This window comes from Megachile rotundata, chromosome 1, assembly GCF_050947335.1.
Source record: "Megachile rotundata isolate GNS110a chromosome 1, iyMegRotu1, whole genome shotgun sequence".
Classification (NCBI taxonomy): Eukaryota; Metazoa; Arthropoda; class Insecta; order Hymenoptera; family Megachilidae; genus Megachile; species Megachile rotundata.
This window is the reverse complement of record NC_134983.1, coordinates 8974581-8999417: the sequence shown is the minus strand read 5'-3', so window position 1 is coordinate 8999417 and position 24837 is coordinate 8974581. Positions and strand designations below refer to the sequence as shown.

The 24837-nt window shown below is 38.6% G+C and overlaps 1 protein-coding gene and 1 long non-coding RNA gene across 3 annotated transcripts in view; both read right to left on the bottom strand.

Annotated features, from left to right (window-relative positions):
• Positions 1-24837, bottom strand: part of LOC100880368 (Tie-like receptor tyrosine kinase) — a 255904-nt gene that overhangs the window by 80627 nt on the left and 150440 nt on the right. The gene's annotated exons all lie outside the window — the stretch shown is intronic.
• LOC143265543 (uncharacterized) overlaps positions 535-24837 on the bottom strand; it is a 126178-nt gene continuing 101875 nt past the window's right edge. The window contains exon 5 of the long non-coding RNA XR_013040167.1: positions 535-1893. This is a non-coding gene — a long non-coding RNA (uncharacterized LOC143265543). The remainder of the gene's footprint in view (positions 1894-24837) is intronic.

Genomic DNA, 24837 nt, shown 5'->3' with positions numbered 1-24837 from the left:
CGCGTGAAACTGTCGCCAGCATTTCTAACGAATGAACATTCTGTTAAGAGCGTCCGCAGATCAATTGACAATGAAGAGTGACTCGAGATATCTGTGCACTTCCGAGAAGTTTTATAAATGGATATTTTGGTGTGAGAAAATTTTGGAATTTGAGAGTTTTTGGAGTTGGGAGTTTAGGAATTTTAGGAGTTAGTAAATTGGGGATTTGGAGGTTGGAGATGTGGAAATTTGGGATTCAATATTTGGAGAGGAGTTCGAAATTTGACAAGGTAGTGAGTTGGAAATTTCGGAATTTGGAAGCGTGAATTTGGGAATTTGGGATTTTGAGAATTTGGAAATTTGGAAATTTGAAAATTTGGGAATTTGGGAATCTGGGAATTTGAAAATTTGGGAATTTGGGAATTTGGGAATTTGGGAATTTGGGAATTTGGGGAATTTGAGAATTTGGAAATTTGAGAATTTGAAAATTTGAAAATTTGAAAATTTGGAAATTTAAAAAATTTGATTCAATTGGTCAACCACTTCAGAAACACTCTTGTTAGAAAACGCTGCCACATAATTGTATTTTAATTCTATTCGATTTCATCACTAGCTTTATAGATCTGAAGCACGCGAACGGTCACTACTTGAATAGTGATCAGTTTCCCAGGAGATCGATAAATGGTTTCGAATGGAATCTCATCGACTTCGATTACTGCGATAGTAATCCTCTACAATTGACTATTGATTGTCAGAGCAAAAGGGAATAATGATCGTCTCTTGAAACATGCAATTTTCATTAATTTCTAATGTAAAGAAATTGTAATTTATTTACTCGAGAATCGTTTATTCGCTTTAACATTGTAATAATCATGAATTAACAATATCACAAACAATTATGACAAAACAATCTCATTAATTTAATTTACGATTTTCGTATTTACCGAATTCTCTTCAACTTCAAATTTTAAATATTTTCATGCAATATTTCATCATGCAAATCGTTCCTTTTCCACGTTATCAGCTCATGCCTTGAACTTTTTGAACCGAAAACAAAATGTAACGTTTATTGATTTATTAATTATAACTATAAACTCCATTAGTCCATGAGTCTTTAGCACCTGACGTCACCGGAGTTTTCAAATATTGATTCTTCCTTGAGCTTCCTTGGAAACGTACAAAAGATTGTGCAAGTTCAAATAGACATCGAGGTCGACCACGTGGACAGTCCTGGTGTTTCTATTGGTATTTCATCACCGTTAGATATCCGGAGATGTTACGAAAACTCAATATTTAAAGAATAATGTCGTTTTTGTGCGTGAAATCCTAGGAAGTTTGCACTTCCGATTAGGATTGGTACATTTCCGGATATTCGTAAATCTGAGATTGGAAAATTTGTAAATTTAGTTTAGGGATGTGGAGTTTTAGGAATTTTTCAATTTAGGGATTTGGTAATTTAGAAATTTTGGGAGTTGGTAACTTAGAGATTTAGGGATTTGATGATTTAGAAATTTTGGGAGTTGATAATTTGGAAATTTAGGGATATGGTAATTTAGAAATTTAGGAATTTAGTAACTATTCAATTTAATAACTTAGAAGATTGATAATTTAGAGGATTGTCCCACAGCTAAAGTGTTAAGGTTTCAAACATTTGAATTCCGAATATTTAAAAATTAAAAATTTCTTGGTATAAATTTTGAATTGCATCTAATATGCTAATTACTTATTACAAAACCCAATACACTTCTTACAGAAAGTACTTCGTAGCAATCAGTTTGAAGAGAACCAGGTTTCTTTGGAAGCTCGAGGCGGATCGAGTACTCGAGTAACGCGAAGCAAACGCATCATACCGCACTTCCGGCGACTTCTGAGATTCTCACGATGCGGCTCGCCTTCGTCGTCCGGTCAACGTACCTGAAAAACAAGACCGAAGAAGCTTTAATTAGACCGAGAAGCGATTCACGGATGTAATTGTAGATCGTTCGAACGCACCTACACGTTCGAATCACGCGAGCAAGTAGGGAAAACGAAAAGTATTCACGAAAGGGTGTTAGTATGTTACGGACTAAACATCTGCTACGTGAATCCAGCGTGTTACGATCAACGGAATAAAGGGGTCCGGAAATCAAATGTCTGCCGGATGAAGCGCTCAATAGCCCGCAGGAAATGCCTGTCGCGAAGAATACTCGAACGATAATTGAATGCCACACTGCTAGAATTCAACGATAATCTGGGACGAGATAATCACATCATTGCTCGATCATCCTCTGATTCGATGTTTCTCGTGGAATTTATGATAATTTTATGCACTTTTTAGGTTAGGAAAAGAGTAAAGTGGGTCATGTTAAAATTATAGTATGGTCAAAGAGTAGAGATACAAGAGGCGACACTAGACAAGGTCTCCTAGAGAGAGACAGAGGACCAATTTAAATGCCCAAATCAAAAGAATCGGGGGTGCGTATAGTGTAGAAGTATGATGGTCGAAAAGAATAGTTTAAACCTGCATATTCATCAATAATTTATTTGTAATAAATATTTTGTCATATCTTTGTAACACATTCATCTGTAATTTCTTGTGATATATAGTTTTTCATTTTCTTAGAAGTTATTTGTAATAATCATTTCCGTAATACATATTCTTCAAATATATTTTGTAGAGCAATCATTTTGGTATATTCTTTTCTTTTTCAACTTTCAACGCCATAAAATTGATAAGAATACCTCAAAAGACAATATTAGTAATATACAGAAAATTTATTAGAAATATATTCCAAATTATTAAAGATTGACATGAAAGTAGATTTGCTCGATTTAAATTTCCCGCTCGTTTGTACGACCAATTTAAAAGGGCGTTCTCGAGAGATCCAAGACCATCGAGATGCGAAGGTCAGGATTAAAATAATCATTACGGCAATACAAGAAAATGAAGAATTCGAGATTGAAACGATGCGAAGACAAAATGGGACATACTTGTGGCTCTAAAGGACAATTTACTGCTGTCCAATATAATTCCGAGCAGACACACGAAACGAACCTAACTAAGGTCAGAACAAGCTACCGTAGCTGGATCGAATCCGTATCGTGTCGGATAATTATTTCCAGTGGTCGTGAATTCACTCTCGCGTCCAGTTGTCGAGAAAGGACACGATAACCAGCGAATACCGACTACACTCTATGGACACGGTTAATTTAACTCGTACCAATCAATAAACACAACGATAATGTCGGGGATTAACTCCTTTTTACGAGAGTAGTAGAAGTGCGGAGCTCTGGATACTCGTCAGTTTCTCTTAGATAAAAGATCGGAAAAAACTGATCAAATTGCGGAGTAAATTATAAGACTAGTTCATAAATTCATACGTACGTTTGATAATTTTTGAATGCTTCCGTTTGTAAATTTTTAAACTTGAAGATCTGACAATTTGAACCTACATATGTTTCAGTTTGTAAATTCTTAAATTTGAAGGTTAGAAAATATGAACACTTCAAAGTTCAAATCTCTAAATATATTTATACATATGCACATATAATTGTACACATACATTCATATACACATATATGTACATATACATATACACATACATATACACATATATGTACATATACATATACACACACACATACACATATATGTACATATATTATATACACATATATGTACATATACATATACACATACATATACACATACATGTACACAATATACACACATATATGCACATATAAATTGTATACACATATACATCAATATAATTATACGCATCTAAAAACTAAAAACTATTTAAATTTCTCAATTAGAAAACATCTAAAATCCACGATTCAAGATCACTACATAAAACCAAAAAAATCATTCATCCACCATTGACCCACGAATAGCGACAAAAAATACAATGTCAGCCATTATATACAAAATATTAGTACAAAACCATCGGAATTTCCAGAAAGAACGTAAAAATCATCTTCTTAGCAACAAACGTGTTTCTACGATAATAAAACGGGAGCGGCGCGACATTGGATCCGCATAAATCCTGCATCTGGCTCGTTTCAAATCACCAAGCCTGTGGAGACGCTTATGTCGTTCGATTTTTACCGCAAACCGATCGAACAGGCTCTTTAGCACCGGTCTGAAAAATCGTGGAACGCTTTCGCGGAGAACACCGGTATGACAACTAGTTCTCAAGATCGCGAAACACGGAGAAGAAACAGGGAGAACGAACGGGCGAGAAAGAAAATTCCGCGATGCGACGCGAACAGCACGCGAGTCCACTTGTCGACCGTGCAACCAAGTCCGATGAACCTGTTGCGGTACGTACAGTCAAAAGCAAATCTGGATTCCGTCGAGTAAGTTTGAATTTGAATTGTGGAATAATTTGAGAATTTGGAGATAGAATTTTGGGCATTTGAGAATTTGGGGAGTTGGAAGTTTGAGGGACTTGAAGATATGGGGAGGTAGGGATTTTGGAATCTGGGTATTTGGAGTGGTATTTGGAAATTTGAGGATTTGGGGGTGTGGGAATTTGGAAATTTGAGAATTTCGGCGTATGAGAATTTGGAAGTTTGAGAATTTGGAATGGGAGAAATTTGGAGAATTAGGAATCGGTGAAGGTTGAAATTGGGGGGTTGGGATTTTGGAATTTGAGAATTTGGGATGGTAGAAATTTGGAGAATTAGGAATCGGTGAAGGTTGAAATTGGGGGGTTGGGATTTTGGAATTTGAGAATTTGGAATGGTAGAAATTTGGAGAATTAGGAATCGGTGAAGGTTGAAATTGGGGGGTTGGGATTTTGGAATTTGAGAATTTGGGATGGTAGAAATTTGGAGAATTAGGAATCGGTGAAGGTTGAAATTGGGGAATTGGAAATTTGGGAATTTCAGAATTTGGGGTGGTAGAAATTTAGAAATTTAGAAACTTGAGGATTTAGGAATCGGTGAAGGTTGAAATTGGGAAATTGGAAATTTGTGAATTTCAGAATTTGGGGTGGTAGAAATTTAGAAATTTAGAAATTTGGGGATTTAGGAATCGGTGAAGGTTGAAATTGGGGAATTGGAAATTTGGGAATTTCAGAATTTGGGGTGATAGAAATTTAGAAATTTAAAAATTTGGGGATTTAGGAATCGGTGAAGGTTGAAATTGGGGTACTGGAAATTTGGAAATGTAGAAATTCAGAAATTCAGAAATTTAAGAACTTGAAGTTTTAGGAATCAGTAAAGGTTGAAGTGGGGTGTGAAAATTTGGGATAATAGAAATTTAGAAGTTTGAGAACTTGAAAATTTAGGAATTAATAATCGTAGAAATTTAGGAATTGATAAATCCAAATTTAAGAGCTTATTCGCCATTAACAGTAAAAAGACTAATTTCAGAGCAGATATCGCCTTAAAAAAAAATGAGAAGAGTACTAATCTAAGTTTCCAGACGATTAAGAGATAGTCAGTTTATCAACGTTGATCCTGATCGCATGGTCGTGTCAGCAACAGGATTAGTCAGAGATCGTTCTGCCGATTCTGAGCGCGTCGCTCAGGCCATTAGCGTGTCTCGTCGAGACAGTAAAGCTGACTTTCACGCTAATGACAATGGCTATGTTGTGAGCACCGCATCGTTTTCCAGCTCGAACGCGGCGCAAGCGAAAAGACATGTTCGACGACAAGGCGCGAAAGTGAATCCACATGTACCTCCAACTAATCGGCCGATAAACGCGTCTGAAAAATCCAACTACGACACCCAACCTCTCCTTTCGCGTGCACGAACGTTCTTATATGGATCTGTTTCTTCGATCTTGGAAATTTGCATCCAACTACGGTGCAATCTTAACTATGAACCTGATTAATTGAATCTCAACCTTTAATTTCAAGTTTGGATTACAATTTTGTATTAATTATAAAATCTTACTATATTCTCAACTTGATTAAAAATAAAAATACACCATCAGTTAAAAAAGGTGAATTTTAATGTGGTAAAGGAAAGATTACTGTATGAGTAACGATATTTTTTAATATTGCAACAATAAGGAAATATATTCTAGGTAATTTTGAAACGTTATGCAGTTGTACGTCTATTATAATTTCCTTGAACTTCGGTACACGTCCCTGGCCACATATCCCATTAAACGCTACACGTGAAGTAGGTGTGGTGCTGTATTATCTTCTAACACTCTCGGAGAGACTGTCGCCATTCATTACGCTGCTTGTTTATTGCATCCGCGTAAAATCCAGTGTTTACGGGTAATTGTTCGTGGGTTGTAATAATTTTTCGACGTTCAGCGGGGAGAGCATTAAGGGATATCGCTAAGAGCGTTTCGTCCCGTTGATACGCAAAATGTACTACACAAATTTTCATTTTATGCATTCGCGGTTGCAATTACTTCATACTCGAGGGCAGTAAGACATATGTAAAGTGTAGGTACGTGTTATGAAAGAGATGCGTAGTCAAAAATAAAACGTACAAGTGATATGTGAATTATACATGCAAGTGAAAGGATGCCGGTATTAACATATCAACGTTATTCAATGAGAATTTATACAAGAGATACCTAATGCTTATTTAAAATGTTTTTATAATACGATATTGGGATGAATATTATAAGAAATTTTTAATGTTGCACATCTGAAATATTTCCTAGCCTTCAATTTTTTGAACTTGCAAATTTTCACATCTTTATGTTTCTCAATTTTCGAAATACCATATTTTAAAATTCCATAGTCTATATTCTTTATATTCTCTAATTTAAAAGGTTCCGAAATTCCAAAAATAATCTTTTGATGCTCACATTCCCCAAGATCCCCAAATCTCAATATTCCTGATTTCCTAGGTATTCAAATTCCCTAGATCCACAAATCCGTAAATACTCCCTAGATTTTTAAAATCCCAATGTCCCTAGATTTTTAAATTTTTCATAAACTTAAATTCCTAAATCCCTAAATTCTCTAGACTCTCAAATTTCCGAAATCCTCAAATTCCCTAGATCCATAGATTCCCTAAATTTCCTAAACCAAAAAATTCTCTAGATCTTTAGATCCCACAGATGCAAACATTTCCTAGGTCCCCAGATTCCCTAAATCCTCAGATACGTTAGATCTCCGAATTTCCTAGTTGTCCAAATTCCATAGATGCTCAATTCCCCAGATTTCCAAATTCCTAATATTGCAAATTTTCAGTCGAATTTCATTTCCAATTAAAAAATTTCGAAGGACGTAAATTTGCAACTTTCCAAACTGAAAACGTGACAAAAATACAACGTGCACACTGCTGAAATACGTTGAAAATAAACTCGTTAATCGTGTCACGTATCCGCTGAAAAATGTTCGCGCTAACGCGTGGGTGGGCGGTGCTAATTGGTCGCGAACGCGACAAGCCAAAAGTTCAATCGCGAAACGTCACTTCGATCGGATAAATCGGTTTCACGGTTTTCGCGTAGCATTAAAAGCGACACGCTCGAAAGTCAGAGGTTCTTGACCACCCGGCGAAGATCGGGCTAATGCGAAAAAATTCGGCTCACGAGCCCGTGAGATAATAATTACGCGACTGTTACATAAAGCAAGCCAGAAACACACGTCGACGTTCTGGGAGCTCGGAACGACGGGAATTTCACATCACGTTCAAACACACGGTCGGCCCTACGGTATGCACAATTATTGCCCCCCTTTTCGTACGGTTCAAACCGCGTTTCGAACGATTCGATCTTTTATGCCCGCTCGGAGGAATTTTAAATCCCTGCCCGGAGAAGAAATTTATGGGACTTCCGCGTTCGGACGTTCGGGAAACGAGTGTTGCCGGCTATTGTTGTCTTTTCCCACGTGTACACGCACATATTTTAATTCCCGTGTTCGGTTACTCCGGTCCACACACACGCCGCTTTTTTGCCCTTCTTATTGGTAAACGAGTTACCGGTGTTTCGGAGATCGAGACCCGTGCAGCTGCCCACCATTTTCTTCTTCCTTTTTCGTGCTTCTTCGCGTTGTTCAGATTTTGATTACTGATATTGAAAGGAAACTCGTCCTTACGGTACTCTCTTCGAGCCACATAGACCTCTGCTTACTTTTTTTACTAACTAATTATGTATCGAGTTCGACTATGAAATGATCAGCGAAGGACGCGATTAAATGCACGGATGAAGCACGTGAACGTTTGAAACAGATGGTAGTACGTTTAATTAAAAGTATTTCTCACTTGCTGGATTCAATGAACTAATGAGAAAATTAATAATAAACGAAAGGAAATATCGAAGTATTACAGTCTTAAATTAGTACCTCTGAATTGTTTCCTCTTTTCTACGAGTTTTATGGGCCGTTTTATATGCTGGGAGTTAAATGAAATATACACGAATGTATCAACGTCGGAATCGTAAAAATGGACTGTAAAAAAGACAGGAATTGCAAACCGAGGGAGAAGCGGTGTCAGCTACAATTACGGGGATGAGAACTTCCTGAACGATTAAGGCAGAACCAGTTAACTCGAGCTAATTATACGTTTGCTGAATCATAATATTGGAGCTGTTTCGACCAGTAATATATTCGTACCGCGTAACGCGGTCGATGTATCTTACAAAGGGACCAATAAAAGAAGCCTTCTTTCCTGGATTTTTTAATGATACCTTACCGTCAATAACAGTATAATTTATTTGATGTACCGAAAAAATTAATGCGCGTGTACTAAAAAGTTAATATACGCCCGAGTGTCGAATTAATATTCGACACTTTGTAATACAATTTTCTACGGCTGGCTAAACGGATAAGCAAGGTTTGAGATTTGTTTAAAAAATTTTTGAAGAAAAACAGCAGTATGCGAAAGCCGCTGTGTACACGAGAGAAACGAGAGTGGTCGATAACGAGGTTTCAGTTCACAAAAAGACTCGCCTTTTTGTGTCTGGCCTTTGGTGTAAATTAACAAGGAACGAAGAAAAGGATTACCGTTTTCGAGCTACGTATATTCTTCGCTTCGGTTACGCACGTACTTCACAAGCTTTTATACAAATTCGGTTTAACTGTACTTTTTTAAGTGCTTTAGCATTTAATGAAAAAGAGATGCTTTAAAAAGAGGTTTTGTTGATTAAGAATTAATAAGGAGAGGGTGTACGACTAAATGTACAATGTTGCGTAAAGATCGTGTGACAAAACAGAAATAAAAAGAAGGACGAATCTCGTTTGCCTGAAAATTGTTTTCGGGTAGTATCGATCAACACAGTTGGATCGACCCTTAACCCTAAATCTCGGCGTATAGAACTATAATTGGCGATCTCGGTAGAAAAAATCCCATCGCAGTTAGCGTGTTCGGATGTATAAACATTTTTACGCCAGAATGCATCGGTCCCCGCCCATTTCGCTTTATTGCTGGGCGTTGCGAGTGCGTAAAACATGCAAATCTCACAGGTATTACCGATTCCCGTGTGACGAGCGTTTCGTGGAAGATCTTCCCGTTCCCGTGGCCCTACTACGTGGATACAAGATTGAGAGATACCGGACCTCTAAAAACGTAATTTTCCCGCGAATTCATTTCCCATTCCACGGTATAATTGCAAATTTGTCGACACGGTGTGTGCGAAGTAACAGGAATGCAATTTGCAACGCCTTGCATTCGTCGAAGTGCGATTCCTATTTTATGTTCGTAGGGGCACTTGATTTTGAAATCATCATAATTATCAAAATCATAAAAATCATTATAATTATTATAATCATCACGTTGACTATGTTCATATTCCTCATGTTCGTTATATTCATCATATTCCTCATGTTCATCCTGTTCATCATAGTCATCTCATGTTTTAGGAACGCATCACTTGTGAACTTGACATTAAATACGTTGGATATATTTTTATACTCTAAGTGACATTAATTAATATTTCTTTACAGGAAGCTACATACATATGTCATACTTATCTGTGCACACGAATATGTCTTACAAGTTAGATATACATAAGTAATCATACTGATTCTCTTCAAGTATGTAAATTTGTTGTTTTATCATTCTCGAAAGGTTCAAACTATTGTACACTATATCTCTGAACATGATGCTCATATATACAATGACTGCATAAAACATCCAGAAAATATTTTTTTTATAATACTGATAACTTTATGAAACAAGATGCTGTAACAAGCAGTATACAAAATAAAACGTATTGCACATCTCCAAGATCGCTCTGATAATTACGCTCTGATTATCCGAGGAAATGACGAAAATAGAGGTCCCAGGGAAATTACGTTCCCACGGATTTCCAATCGCGGATAATCGAAATCGAAGATAATCGATGGGACTCGATCACGGAGGACTACGATATTTCTTGTTCTGGAGGACGTCCAGAGAACGATGCAAACGAGGCAAAGAAGTTCGCGTCGATTTTTCTATGGACTAATTATCATGGTAATCAGCGACTGTCGCGAAAGTGGCACGAGGTTAACGGTTACACGATTCACAGAGTCACGCGCCGACGAGAAGGAAAAGCGTGCTTGTTCCAACGGGACAAAGATCATTAGCTGGATGACACACGACTGCGTGAAGGAAACGTGTGTGACATAACCTTCTGCCACGTTACAGATTCCTCTCTTTCGTTATTTCCTCACGGCTTTTCCTAAGCTGCACCCACACGCAGAAAGGACGTTTAAGAATTTCTGTTTCTTTTATTTGGTCACTTGTTAAAATGCATGCTTGGAAGATTATTGGTTAGGTTAGTAAAACTACATAGTATAGTATAGAGCTACGTAGTATAGGGTAGTGTTCTAGTATGTAGAAGTAAATAAAATTACTTCTACGTGCATAGAAAGCAAAATAGAAGAAATTTAAGATGATAGGGATAGCAATAAATTTATGAACATTTAATAAATTATGAATAGCAATAAATTTAGTAAACTTGAGTACTGTAACAGCAAGTGCATGTATTATACATGCAACAGCACATATTATGCAAATTACAAAGTGGAGTTCCAATTACAAACTGGAACATCTCGAAATACAAATCACGTACAGCACTTCACTCTTGTTCTTCCACATTTCACAAATTGATGTCTTTGTTTTCTGGTCCATAAACCTTGAAATATTACATCGGACAATAAGCGAGCACCGGTGTTTTATGCTTCCCGTTTTTTCTCCGTTCGACAAAAGCAAAGGAGTTTCGTACAATAACGGGAAATAGAAATGATGGGCTATAAACATCCTTATGTAACCGATTGCTACTTGTTCGTTAGTAGACGCAATCATCCTGGTTACTCTGTCATTACACGATCGTGCAATATTATAAACTTTCTTGTTAACTGTACCAGGATACATAAAGTGGAAGATGGTTCGTAAAGATTCTGAATGCCTGAAATTAAAGTGTCATTCGGTCTTAAGTTTTACATTAAAATTACAGTTTGGTTCAGTTTCAAATTATCTATGAAAGGGAAGCAACGTGGAAAAACAGGCATAAAGTTATTCATTTTATGAGAGTCAGAACGAAAATAGGTCTAAAGTTTAACTGTTAATTTTATTATAGGATGACAGGAAGAATATGAAAAAAATTGGTCCAAAAAGTTCTTTAGTTAGTTATCATTCTACGATAATTTCTACTACTGCAGTTACAACTTCTTAAATATTTTTAAATAATTTTCTTATTATTTGTTTATCATCTAATATACATAGAAAACGATTTAAACGATTACTCAATCATTCAGTGTTTCTATAAATTAAAGGTATTTTAATTTTTCATTAGTTTTTGCAGCTGAATCTCATAACAGAGAAGAGAGTATTTCTGTGAAGCAGATGTAAAGGATGACCATTTATAGAGCAAAATGTAGGGAAGTGAAGCGAAACGCGTAACTCTGATCGTCCAGGTGTAAGGCGTTCCTTAAAATCTTGCTAGAGCCAAGTAACGAGCCGATTCTAATCGATACGATTTGTTTCGTAGCCACTTGTGCACGCGCCGCGAACGAGAGAATGCATCTATTGAGACGTTTTCCTTTCTAACGAGCTTCTTGTTTCCTCACAAACCCCTTTCAAACCCAATTACCAATCGAAAGGTAAAAATCATGGAATCAATGCTACCTTTCCCTAAAGAAATTTTTCTCGTCGGAATTTCATCAAACGACTGTTAGAAATATTTTAACTGTGAGCAGTTCTCTTTGACGACGATAAAAAATTTTCAATTAATAATATGACAAAAATCTTCAATTAATAATATGAAGTAAAGTACTTAATAATGTGAAGCAAACACTTAATTATAATATGATATAAACTTTTACTTAATAACGTAAAATAAATATTGCAACGTTTATTAAACATAAAATGTAATGTTACTTATAACATAAAATAAAATGTACGTAATGAATCAAGTCAGTTTGACAATATTCTATATTCTTTGCAAGTAGTATAACAAATGCTGAAAATATTTATTGCATTATAAATTACATTTGTTAATGAAAGAAGAACTTGAAAATTTCATCCAATAAAGTCGAACGACCTCTGAAAGTTTCTCGTCAACAAACTGTAAAAAAAAGGAAAAGGAAGGAAAAGGAAATAGACTTTATTTTATGACGTTATCATTCAAATTGCGTTACTTTCAAAGACAGATCGAGCAGTTCTATTGTTCCCCCAGTTATTACCCGTTATTCCATTTTTACGAATCTATTTCCTACTTTCGTACAACGTTTAACTTTCCGCACAATTGTTCACGGTAATAAAATGCATTCCACACAAATTGAAAATTAATTTACCTTGATCGATCAAGATTTATCTACTTGTTACAATGGTATCCAAACGATAGTATAAATTGTGACGAATTAAAATTGTTTAAATTCCTTCACGATTTGCGGCAAGAATCGGGTTAATAGACGTAGAATTTCCTTGACTACATTGTTCATTTCTTTTTGAGAGCAATAGCAAATTTTTTTGACGATCTCTGATATTTACAAAAATTTAATTTTTACATTTGTGGAATAAATTTTTAAATTGTTGAATTTCTAAATTCGTGGATTGATAGATTTCTACATAGCTAGATTGCTAAATTTCTGAATTCTATTGCTACATTCCCAAATTCTTAAATTCTAAAATTTGTAGGTATAAAAGTTTATAAATCTTCAAATTCTAAGTGCAAAAATATATAACTCCCTAAATTTATAATTACAGAAACTTGTACATCTAGAAATAAATTTGAAAATATCTTGAACGCCAAATTCAAGAAAAACCGAATCTGCAGCAGCGATCGGGTATCGACTTTTTTGGGGGAAGGCTGGTCGAACAGCAGCTCGAATAATCGGCTTAAATGGGACAGGATCTTGGCGAGCAAGGTCCAAAAAACGACGAGGAACCACCAGGAAGCTGAGAGGAACCGTTATTCTCTCGGGTCATCCGGATATCTGTGGTAAACTGCGGATCGTCGAACACAGCTACCGCAATGCAGTAAAATTCGACCGCGTCTTCTCGCGTTTCTCCCTTTTCCTCTCGAGCTGATTCTCTCGGCTTGCACCTTCTTCGATCGATGCTGACAATTTCCGGTATTCTGGATTCTCATGCAATAGGTTCATTCATGTTGCTGCTGATCGGTGATGCAATTTTCGTTCGTGGAATTCCTGTACTGAGGGTTCTCCATTCTGTTTCTGATCTCTCGAGTATTTTTACAGAACTTTATTTATTGACAAAATTATATAAATGAAAAAGTTGAATTTATTTTGTACGAAAGGAAGGATTAAAAGATGTAAAGAATTCTTATAATTTTTATGGGAAAAGGATATTCAGTTTTAGAATTTTCAGATTCAAGAATTCCTAAATTTCAGTTCTTAAATTCTAGAATTCCAAATTTCCCAAATTTCGGAAATTACAATATTCCAAACTTGCAGAATTCCAAATTTCTCAAATTCCAAAATTCCAGAATTCCACATTTCCCAAAATTCTAAAATTTCAAACTTGCAGAATTCCAAATTTCTTCAAATTTCAAAATTCCAGAATTCCAAACTTCCCAAATTTCCAAAATTCCAGAATTCTAGAACTCCAAAAATCCAGAATACCAGAATTGCAAATTTCCCAAATTTCCGAAATTCCCAAAATTTCCAAAATTCCCAAAATTCCAAAATTCCAAAATTTCTCAAATTTCCGAAATTCCCAAAATTCAAAAATTCCAGAATTCCAAAATTTCCAAAATTCCCAAAATTCCAAAGTTCTAAATTTCTCAAATTCCAAAATTTCAGAATTTCAAATTTTTCAAATTTTCCGAATTTTCCAAATTTCCCAAATTTCCAAAATTCCAAATTTCCAGCATTTTAAATTTCCTAAATTCCCCAATTCCACAATTTCCACAGTCCTAAATTTCAAAATTTCTAAATTCCCAAATTACCATATTCGAAATTTCCAAAATTCCTCCGAACTTCCCAATCGAGTTCAGCATCCGCAAAATAACCTTTCCACACTTACAACTTTCGTTTCAAATAAAAATCCCATATTCTTTTAAGAACAATCAATATCCGCTAAATGTTCGGAAGTTGAGAACCACGACCTGCAACGTGGACGGGAAAAGTCAACGCACCGGTAGACAGGTGGTTGGCACTCTTTCACGTATCACGTTTGAAAGTTCTGATGGCAATTCCTGTCAGTGTAGAATTCACAGCCCGTGAAAGAAATCGCCTGGTGCTGTTTCCATGTACCGTTAAATTGCCCATTTAAATATTCCGCGTGTCCTGGAGCATCGTGTTCGATTCGTTTTCAACATCCTTGCGATTCGAGCATTTTGTCTCCATAAACATTTCATTGCATCAAGTCGAGACATGTAGTGCCCAGAACAAATTTCACCTTCCAAACATTTAAGTTCAAACCGTTAGTTAGTTTTAGCGTTAAATAACGCTTTGGGGATGAATTTTTGCAAGAGAAGGATTTTTATGGAAGAAAATTTCTTGATAACAGGAAGTTTGGCGTATTCTCGATAGGAATGGAGACAGTATTTTCCTACGTATTCGCATCTGCAGCATAGCGTGACTGCGCGCGATCACGCGTAAAACTTTCTGGATCATTGATCCTTCGAGATGCGAAATTACTCTACGCAAAATAGCCACCGGGAAGTACCATAATGTACGAGCAAGTTCGCCACGATATTAACAGACCATAACAAGGTCCCTGCTACTTTATGATTAAGGAATGACTGGCTATAATTATACTACCTGAGAACAAACGAAAAGAAATTGTATCTTGTTACCTCTTCATTTATGTCGTGGATTCTTAACACATTATGTACTGTAACCATTTGATATAAAAAAGGGGTCTATAAAAGGTCATGTCTGATAAGAAGTCAATCATATAAACTAATAATAAGCACACTCAGATGCAACATCGCTTGGTTACGTATTCCAACAAGAATATCAAGGTTAGGTTTTATTTAGATTCTTCCTAGACTGTCAAGTGAAAAGAAATGAAAGTATGATTTCCTAGAGATGATAAATCTTTGTACATTTATACAATCCATATTGTACATGCTCCATCACAGTGAAAAGGACGTTCAGTGATTATCAAAGTATCAAAATATTTCATAAAAATCTCATCCTACTCTTAGAGTCCGAAGGTACGAAGATCAATTATCCGACGTAGCCATTCATTAATTCCCGGATAGAAAAATGCCCCGCCCTGTTCGGCCGCGAGAAACAAATCATCCATCTCGGCTCGAAGAAATTCGCCCCCGAAAGGGAAGAAAAAGGCTAATCACCGTGGGTCGCGTTTCCCCGACAAAAGCTTGCGGCTACCGAACACATTTGTTCGCGGGGACGAGACCACAATGCGGGCCCGCCTAAATCCGCGAGAACTTCGTTCGACTCGGTTGAAAACGCTCGAGGAGGCCGCACGGCCCGGGAACAACACTTCATCACCGAGGCTTTTGCAGGTTGCCCCGTTGTTGAAATTAATAAGCGCCAAATAAACGAATCCGCCAAGACAAATGGTGGCGTATTGTGCGCGGGCCAACGGAGTCCTGGCTCGCTTATTTATTTCGTTGTGGCGTGCACCAACCACCCCGAGGCTGAACAAGGCTGTGCGATTAAGGAGATGAAGGGATACCAAGCTTGATTCCATTTCGTTTCTTTTCTCTGCCACGCATCGTGGCTTCATTTGTTACCATTTGATGCGATATTGTGTAGATTAGACACGAAATATTGCGTTGGACTGAGAAGGGTCAATACGATCGTATATGGTTAAGAGAAGTGGGATTTCGGGAATTGGTATATGAAGTTTGAGATAGGTTATGCTTCGAGGTTTTTGAGGAATTAGACCACCTTTGAGGTGTATTTGACGATGCATGTTGAATTTGATGCATGTTGTATATGACATCCGCTGTATTTGACGCATTAGCATTCGATGCACGATACTTTGTTTTGACACAACTATTTAAATCTTCAAATTTCCAAACGGACCCAAATCTCAAATCTCCAGATACCATAATTTCTAGATCCCCAAAGCCCTAAATACCGAAATCTCCATTTTTTCAAATCCTAAATCCTCAAACGCCAAATCTTCAAATCTCAAATTCTCAACTGACAAGTCTTCAAATCCTAAATCCTCAAATCCTTAGTCCTCAAATTGCCAATTCTCAAATCACAAATTTCTAAATCCCCAAATTCCAACTCTCCAAATCCTAACGCCCTACATTCCAACTCTCCAAATCCCAACGCCCCACATTCCAACTTCCCAAATTCCAACTCTCCAAATCCCAACGCTCCACATTCCAACTCCCCAAATCCCAATTCCCCAAATCCCAACTCCCAATATTCTAACTCCCCAAATTCCAAATCCTCAAATCCCAATTCCTCAAATCTCAAGTTCCTAAATGCCAAGTCCCCAAATGCCAAGTCCCCAAATCCCAAGTCCCCAAATCCCAAGGCCCAAAATCCCAAGTCCCCAAAATCCCAAGTCCCCAAATCCCAAGTCCCCAAAATCCCAAGTCCCCAAAATCCCAAGTCCCCAAATCCGAACTCCCCAAATCCGAACTTCCCAAATCCGAACTCCCCAAATCCGAACTCCCCAAATCCCACCTCTCCAAATCCCATCTCCCAGTTGCCAAACAATATTCCTCACCACCAAAATTCGCAACGATGAATAATGATCTTGTCTCAATTATGCTGTTAATGCAGAGATGAGACGAATCAATTCGGCACGATAGCAACCACGAACAAGAAGCAATCTCCCTCCGATTGCGAGTCGGTAGAAATAATCCAACGGCTCCTGGAAACGATCTTCTCGACGAGGTAACCGCGCGTTCCGTGTCATAAATCGTCGCTCGATCAATTACCCCGTCGCAGCATCCGCGACAAGAAGCTCCTTTCGATCGCGAGAAGATTCTCTGGAAGCTGGCCTCGCAGGACGCGTTTCTTCGAAGCGGACGATTCTTTTAGTTGGTGAAGCGGCACGATCGAACGTGTAGCGTCCGGTATGCGCTTTATAGATCGGAATCCTTCGATGCCGACCGGCTATGTGACGCCCTCATTGCAACGTAGACGTGGCATAAGTAGGGAGGATTGGTCGGGCATAAATCACCCACGGGGAAATAAATGCCAGAGCGTACGTTTCGCTGGCTGGGGTATGCGATTCGTGGCCACGGCCGTGCGTTACTATAAATCAGCGGATTGTCCATGGAAAGAAAGAACTGGTAGTCTGCCTCTGTTGTTAAGATACGGGAACAAGTGCGGCTCGGTATCGGTCAGTTTGCCTGGGAGCTCGATTGCTCTCTCACGATCGATCTTCGCCGATCTATCGAACGTAAAACCTGGTGATACAAATGAAAGCGCACTTTGTTTCACAAGAAAATACGCACTTGGTTTGCGTGAAGGTTTACGATGATCAAACGAGAGTGAAAGCATGCTTCAAAATGCAAATCAAATTTACGCAATTCTAATTTACATAACTACTATTTTCTACCGGGAAAGTTATCGATGTTATTGTGATAGATTAAAAGGATTGCATGAATTAATTAGCACTTTGTTGCACAACGTGGTTTGATTACATTTTCAATTATAAGGAGTAAATCGATAGGACTTAAAATAGGAGCTGATGCACGCACGCGTTATCCAACCTGTGCAGAACGTATATCATACTGAGCTCTTGCGCAGAAGCTGCAAATGAATTTGACAGACACGCTCTTAATTATTTTATACTGAGTGATTTAATTAACTGAAATAATGCATATTAGTGAAACATACTAAACACTTTACAATGAAGAATGAATCTATAAGAAGGATTTTTAACTTTTAATGATTCATTTAACATAATTTGTTTCGCTCATACGACACACCCTGTACTCGATCGAGCGAATTCTGATCGCTGTATTATGATATCAACATCGTAGTTACACTGATCCTTTTTGATAACGTGTCATATTAGCAATCTACGATCGATTGTTTCTTAATTACATTTGCCGAATGGAGCATAATTAATCATCGAAATGACGCGTATCGTGAGAACCAAAAATCTGAGCATTTAATAACACGAGAAAAGTTAAAGCCCGTACATTTCATCATTCCGACCGCTCCTTTCAAAACCCCCCATGGAATTCGATAGAATCAGATTTCTTGCGATCAATCACTATTAACATGACCCGTGGTTAGCAAGATATCGCCATTCGATACACGGTCTACCGTGTAACTAGCAGAACAGACAGAAGATCAGTGATTACACATCGGAAAATGAATTTTAAACACTGGGTAAAGATTCTAAAGTTATTGTAACTTTTATACAATAAGACACAAATTTTCATTTGACAATTTCCAAATGGAAATGAAGCATATAAAATGGTAAACACGTACAATGTTTAGATGCTTAGAATAATGTTTAGCATACAACACGTAGCAATTTAATAGGATGACCTAACACGTAACCACACAACGCATTGCGAATGCCATCACGTACCCTCTCTTCTGCATCACAGTGACAGCCAGCAACGTATACATAATTAACATACGTTCCTAAAAATTCGTTGCACCACGTATCAAATTCCGTTCCCTAACTAGCAATTAATCAAAGTAAGAAATCAGTCTCCGAGGAAACAAAATTAATCAAAAGCAGATTTATTTCTCGATAGTGAACGCAGAGCGGCCGCAAGAATTTCTGAATCGAAAGTCAACCGCAATCGAATCTCGAAGTCCGTCAATTAACGAGTTGCATCCCGTACACGGGACGTTCTTTCGTCGTTTCGTAAGATAATCGGTGGCTGGCAGGAGCACCGAGGTCACGGTATAATTAGAGAGACCGGAATCACGGTGTTTGGTCGAAAAAAATCGATTCCACATTCTTCGGAGCACATACCACTCGTGCTGGATAATCTCTCAAGCGAACCACGAATCCGCACTGCGAAGGGTAGATACCTAAAATCAGCAAGTCCGATCCGTCTCGAGTTACTTCGACTGGCTCATTATCGTCCTGCTCCTTTGATGCTTCTAATTGCTCGACCGAACGGTACGGAAATGGAGCAGAGAAGGCAACCCGCTCGTAAGGTTTCCCGTGATCAGGTTAACCGATCTCCGTTCGTTCCGATTCCGAGCGATTCAATTAGTAAGTGAACCGAGAACGCACGGTTCAATCGATGGAAAAGATGTCTGTGGTCTGCTCTATGATTATCTGCTCCCGATATCTGGGAGCCGATATTTGATACGCTACGGTGCACTGATTTATTTCGATCACTTCGATGACAGCTTGTGTACCTTGTAAAACTGTACTGATTTTAGGTAAACGTTTACTATGAAAAATGGTAGTATTCTAACTGTAATAATTCATTTTAACTAATCTTGATGATACTTTTGATCCACTTTATATTTTATTTTTTGGTCCACTTTTTGGTAGAAATTAGATGAGGCGCAACTCTCAATGTTTCAATTTAGAAAGTTAAAAATTTGTAAGCTCATCATGGCTCAAGTTTCAAGTTTATGAATAATTTTCAATCCTCAATTTTCAGTCTGCAATAACAATTTTTAGGTTGAAAGGTTCAATGATCAAGTCTTAAAATTTACAAACCTAAAAATTTTGTATGTCTCAAATTTTGTGTACGTAATTTTAAAAAGCGATAAACCTGAAGAGTTTGGTGAATTTCCTATCAACATCTGACACAGGACCTAACACTCCAAAATCATGTAGCAAATCAGCTCACCCAAAGAATAAAAACCTTGAACCTCCAGTTTGAAAGCTACTACGATAAATTTTGATCGGCAACTTCTCATGCTAAAAGGACAAGAAGCACCTTAAACGGACAATTCTCGCCGCAAAGCTTCCGCGACCATCAATCGAGAAATTAATTTGCGAGACGCAAACGACGAATGCTTTGGAGCAAAAATACGAGCCAGAAGGGCAGTACCGTAAAGCACGTTAATTTCGTACAGGAACCCCGGCCACTTTATAGGTTAAACAACGAAGACTAAACACGAGCGTGGTCAGAACGAGGAACGCTTGTAATAATCGTGAATCATACATCTGCTCTGTCTTTCTTGTTCTCTCTGTTCTCTCTGTTGGTATCTCTTTTTCACCGGGTTGTCTGGCTCCAACCGCTGGTTCAAGAGGAAGAAAAAAAAGGAGAACTCAAAGGGCGCCTACGCAGCACCGCCTCAAATTGTTCTACAGTTTTACGGCCGTTCCGCCACTTTCCAGAAGCGGCCAACCTTTTTTTTCTCCTTTGCGGTTTTACGCTCGTTTAATGGACGCCAACTTCCCGAAGATCTACGGCTCCTCAGTAGCCTGACAGTTTCAAAAACACGAGCTCGGACTTACGAGGGTTGCTGCGCCGAGAGTAATGTCGGTGACCGTGAACCTTCCGCGTCTAAACGGCGATACATTAATGTCGAACGACGGAAAGAAACGTTATGCTTCTGAAAACAGTGGTTAAAGTACGCAAGTGATATATTTATACCGCTTGCAGTTTATGAGTGCGGGTGGAACTTTTGGAATTTTGAGGTTTGGAGATTTGGAAATTCAGGGTTTGATGATTTGGGAATTTTTGGGTTTGGAGATTTGGAAATTAGGGATTTGATGATTTGGGAATTTTCGAAGTTTCGATATTCAAAAACTTGATATTTTCAGAATATAAAAATTCCTAGAAAATAAGTATTCCAAATACTGCAAATTTGGGAATTTGAAAATTTAAAGAATGTAGAAACTTAAGAATTTGAATATTATATAAATTTGAGAAATGGGAAGTTTGAAACCTTGGTGATTTCAGTATATGAAAAATTACAAATTTTGTCATTTGAGAGATTGGAAAGTTAAATATCATTCAAGCTATTTTCAAAACTTTGCAAAATGTTCTCCAAGAGCAATTGTCTGACTTAAAAATTTGTTTGCTTGTGTACAAGTCCCGATTTCACGTTACCTTTAAGAACCGTTTCACGAACGCTAATTACACGCTAAATCTTGTTGGAGGAAGCGTGGTTTTGTAGAACAGCGAGCAAACGTTCCGTTGAAGGAGTTTCTAGTCCACTTAATCTTAAAAAACTTGTCCGTTAATTGTATCGAGCAACGATCATGGTGAATCACAGATTCATTTCCTCTCGAACACCATCAATATTAGAAATACCATAGTTCAAGAAATTTCAGCCAGAAATCAGTAATGGATGTAAATTGGAACGATTTGAATACGGAAGAGAACTGCTGCACGCTTCTGACCTTTGCGTGACATGCAGACAATAAAAAAGGGAAGAAAACTACGTGTAGTTCACGGAAGGGGTTCTTTGTTCGCGTAAGAAAACAACCGATCTCGGAGCGGAAATAATATTTCACCGAAGAAGAAGTAACGAGTGGCTTTCTTTGGGAGCAAGATACGCTCTATGTTTTACCCGTTAAGAGATTTTACGCCGGATGCGCACATTATAAGATTTTTGTGCGTGCGGAGAACGGACAAAAAGTAACGTACTTTATAGATACCAGGAACGGGACGAGTCTGTTTGGCAAGAAAACAACTCTTCCGGTGTTCGGTTATATTGCAGACTTTTCAGAGAAAACTTGAAAAAGAATTCGACTCAAAGGTGTTTATATTGTCTAATATAAGCAAATTTAATATACGTTAGTGAAACTGTAACTTAATTCTAAAATACATGATAATATAATTATAATATGGTAATACTGAAAGGTGTTTAATATTGTCTAATATAAGCAGATGTAATATACATTAATGTAACTGTAACCTAACTCTAAAATATATTATTGTATAATATAATTATAATATAATACTATTATATAAACTAGTATATTATACGATGCTAGGTTATGTTGTGTGTATGCGATAATTTATGCTATTACAATGGATTCGATGCAACGACATATTGAGTAGATGAGATTTCAACTCATCGAGATCCAACTCATCAATACTCAACTTGCAAAAATTTAATATTTAAGAATTCAATGTATCGACAGTCAGAGCGTTGCAACCGAACGCACAGATATCCAACGCGTTGATATCTAACGTGTTAAAATTCAACATGACCATATCCAACGCGTCGAAATTCTACATGCCTAAATCTAACGCATCGAAATTCAATGTACCGAAATCCAAAGCGTTGAAATCTAACGCACTGATATCCAACGCGTCGAAATCCAACGTGCCGAAATCCAACGCACCAATATCCAACGCGTCGAAATCCAACGCGCTGATATCCAATGCGTCGAAATCCAACGCGTTGATATCTAACGCACTGATATCCAACGCGTCGAAATCCAACGCACCAATATCCAACGCGTCGAAATCCAACGCGTTGATATCTAACGCACTGATATCCAACGCGTCGACATCCAACGCGTCGGAATCCAACGTGCCGAAATCCAACGCACCAATATCCGACGCGTCGAAATCCAACGCGTTGATATCCAAGCGTCGAAATCCAACGCGTTGATATCTAACGCACTGATATCCAACGCGTCGACATCCAACGCGTCGAAATCCAACGCACCAATATCCAACGCGTCGAAATCCAACGCGTTGATATCCAATGCGTCGAAATCCAACGCGTTGATATCTAACGCACTGATATCCAACGCGTCGAAATCCAACGCACCAATATCCAACGCGTCGAAATCCAACGCGTTGATATCTAACGCACTGATATCCAACGCGTCGACATCCAACGCGTCGGAATCCAACGTGCCGAAATCCAACGCACCAATATCCGACGCGTCGAAATCCAACGCGTTGATATCCAAGCGTCGAAATCCAACGCGTTGATATCTAACGCACTGATATCCAACGCGTCGACATCCAACGCGTCGAAATCCAACGCACCAATATCCAACGCGTCGAAATCCAACGCGTTGATATCCAATGCGTCGAAATCCAACGCGTTGATATCTAACGCACTGATATCCAACGCGTCGACATCCAACGCGTCGGAATCCAACGTGCCGAAATCCAACGCACCAATATCCGACGCGTCGAAATCCAACGCGTTGATATCCAAGCGTCGAAATCCAACGCGTTGATATCTAACGCACTGATATCCAACGCGTCGACATCCAACGCGTCGAAATCCAACGCACCAATATCCAACGCGTCGAAATCCAACGCGTTGATATCCAATGCGTCGAAATCCAACGCGTTGATATCTAACGCACTGATATCCAACGCGTCGAAATCCAACGCACCAATATCCAACGCGTCGAAATCCAACGCGTTGATATCTAACGCACTGATATCCAACGCGTCGACATCCAACGCGTCGGAATCCAACGTGCCGAAATCCAACGCACCAATATCCGACGCGTCGAAATCCAACGCGTTGATATCCAAGCGTCGAAATCCAACGCGTTGATATCTAACGCACTGATATCCAACGCGTCGACATCCAACGCGTCGAAATCCAACGCACCAATATCCAACGCGTCGAAATCCAACGCGTTGATATCCAATGCGTCGAAATCCAACGCGTTGATATCTAACGCACTGATATCCAACGCGTCGACATCCAACGCGTCGGAATCCAACGTGCCGAAATCCAACGCACCAATATCCGACGCGTCGAAATCCAACGCGTTGATATCCAAGCGTCGAAATCCAACGCGTTGATATCTAACGCACTGATATCCAACGCGTCGACATCCAACGCGTCGAAATCCAACGCACCAATATCCAACGCGTCGAAATCCAACGCGTTGATATCCAATGCGTCGAAATCCAACGCGTTGATATCTAACGCACTGATATCCAACGCGTCGAAATCCAACGCACCAATATCCAACGCGTCGAAATCCAACGCGTTGATATCTAACGCACTGATATCCAACGCGTCGACATCCAACGCGTCGGAATCCAACGTGCCGAAATCCAACGCACCAATATCCGACGCGTCGAAATCCAACGCGTTGATATCCAAGCGTCGAAATCCAACGCGTTGATATCTAACGCACTGATATCCAACGCGTCGACATCCAACGCGTCGAAATCCAACGCACCAATATCCAACGCGTCGAAATCCAACGCGTTGATATCCAATGCGTCGAAATCCAACGCGTTGATATCTAACGCACTGATATCCAACGCGTCGACATCCAACGCGTCGGAATCCAACGTGCCGAAATCCAGCGCACCAATATCCAACGCGTCGAAATCCAACGCGTTGATATCCAATGCGTCGAAATCCAACGCGTTGATATCTAACGCACTGATATCCAACGCGTCGACATCCAACGCGTCGACATCCAACGCGTCGAAATCCAACGCACCAATATCCAACGCGTTGATGTCTAACGTACCGATATCCAACGTGTCGAAATCTAACGCGTTGAAATCCAACTTGCCGAAACGTAACGTGCCAAAATCTATCGCGTCGATATCCAATGCGCCGAAATCCAACGCACGTTGAAATCCATCAAAATTTCTCTTTGAATCATGCTAACAAGAATCGAAACATAACGATCGAAGATGATCCCCTGAATAAAACCTTACGAGAGTATGCTTA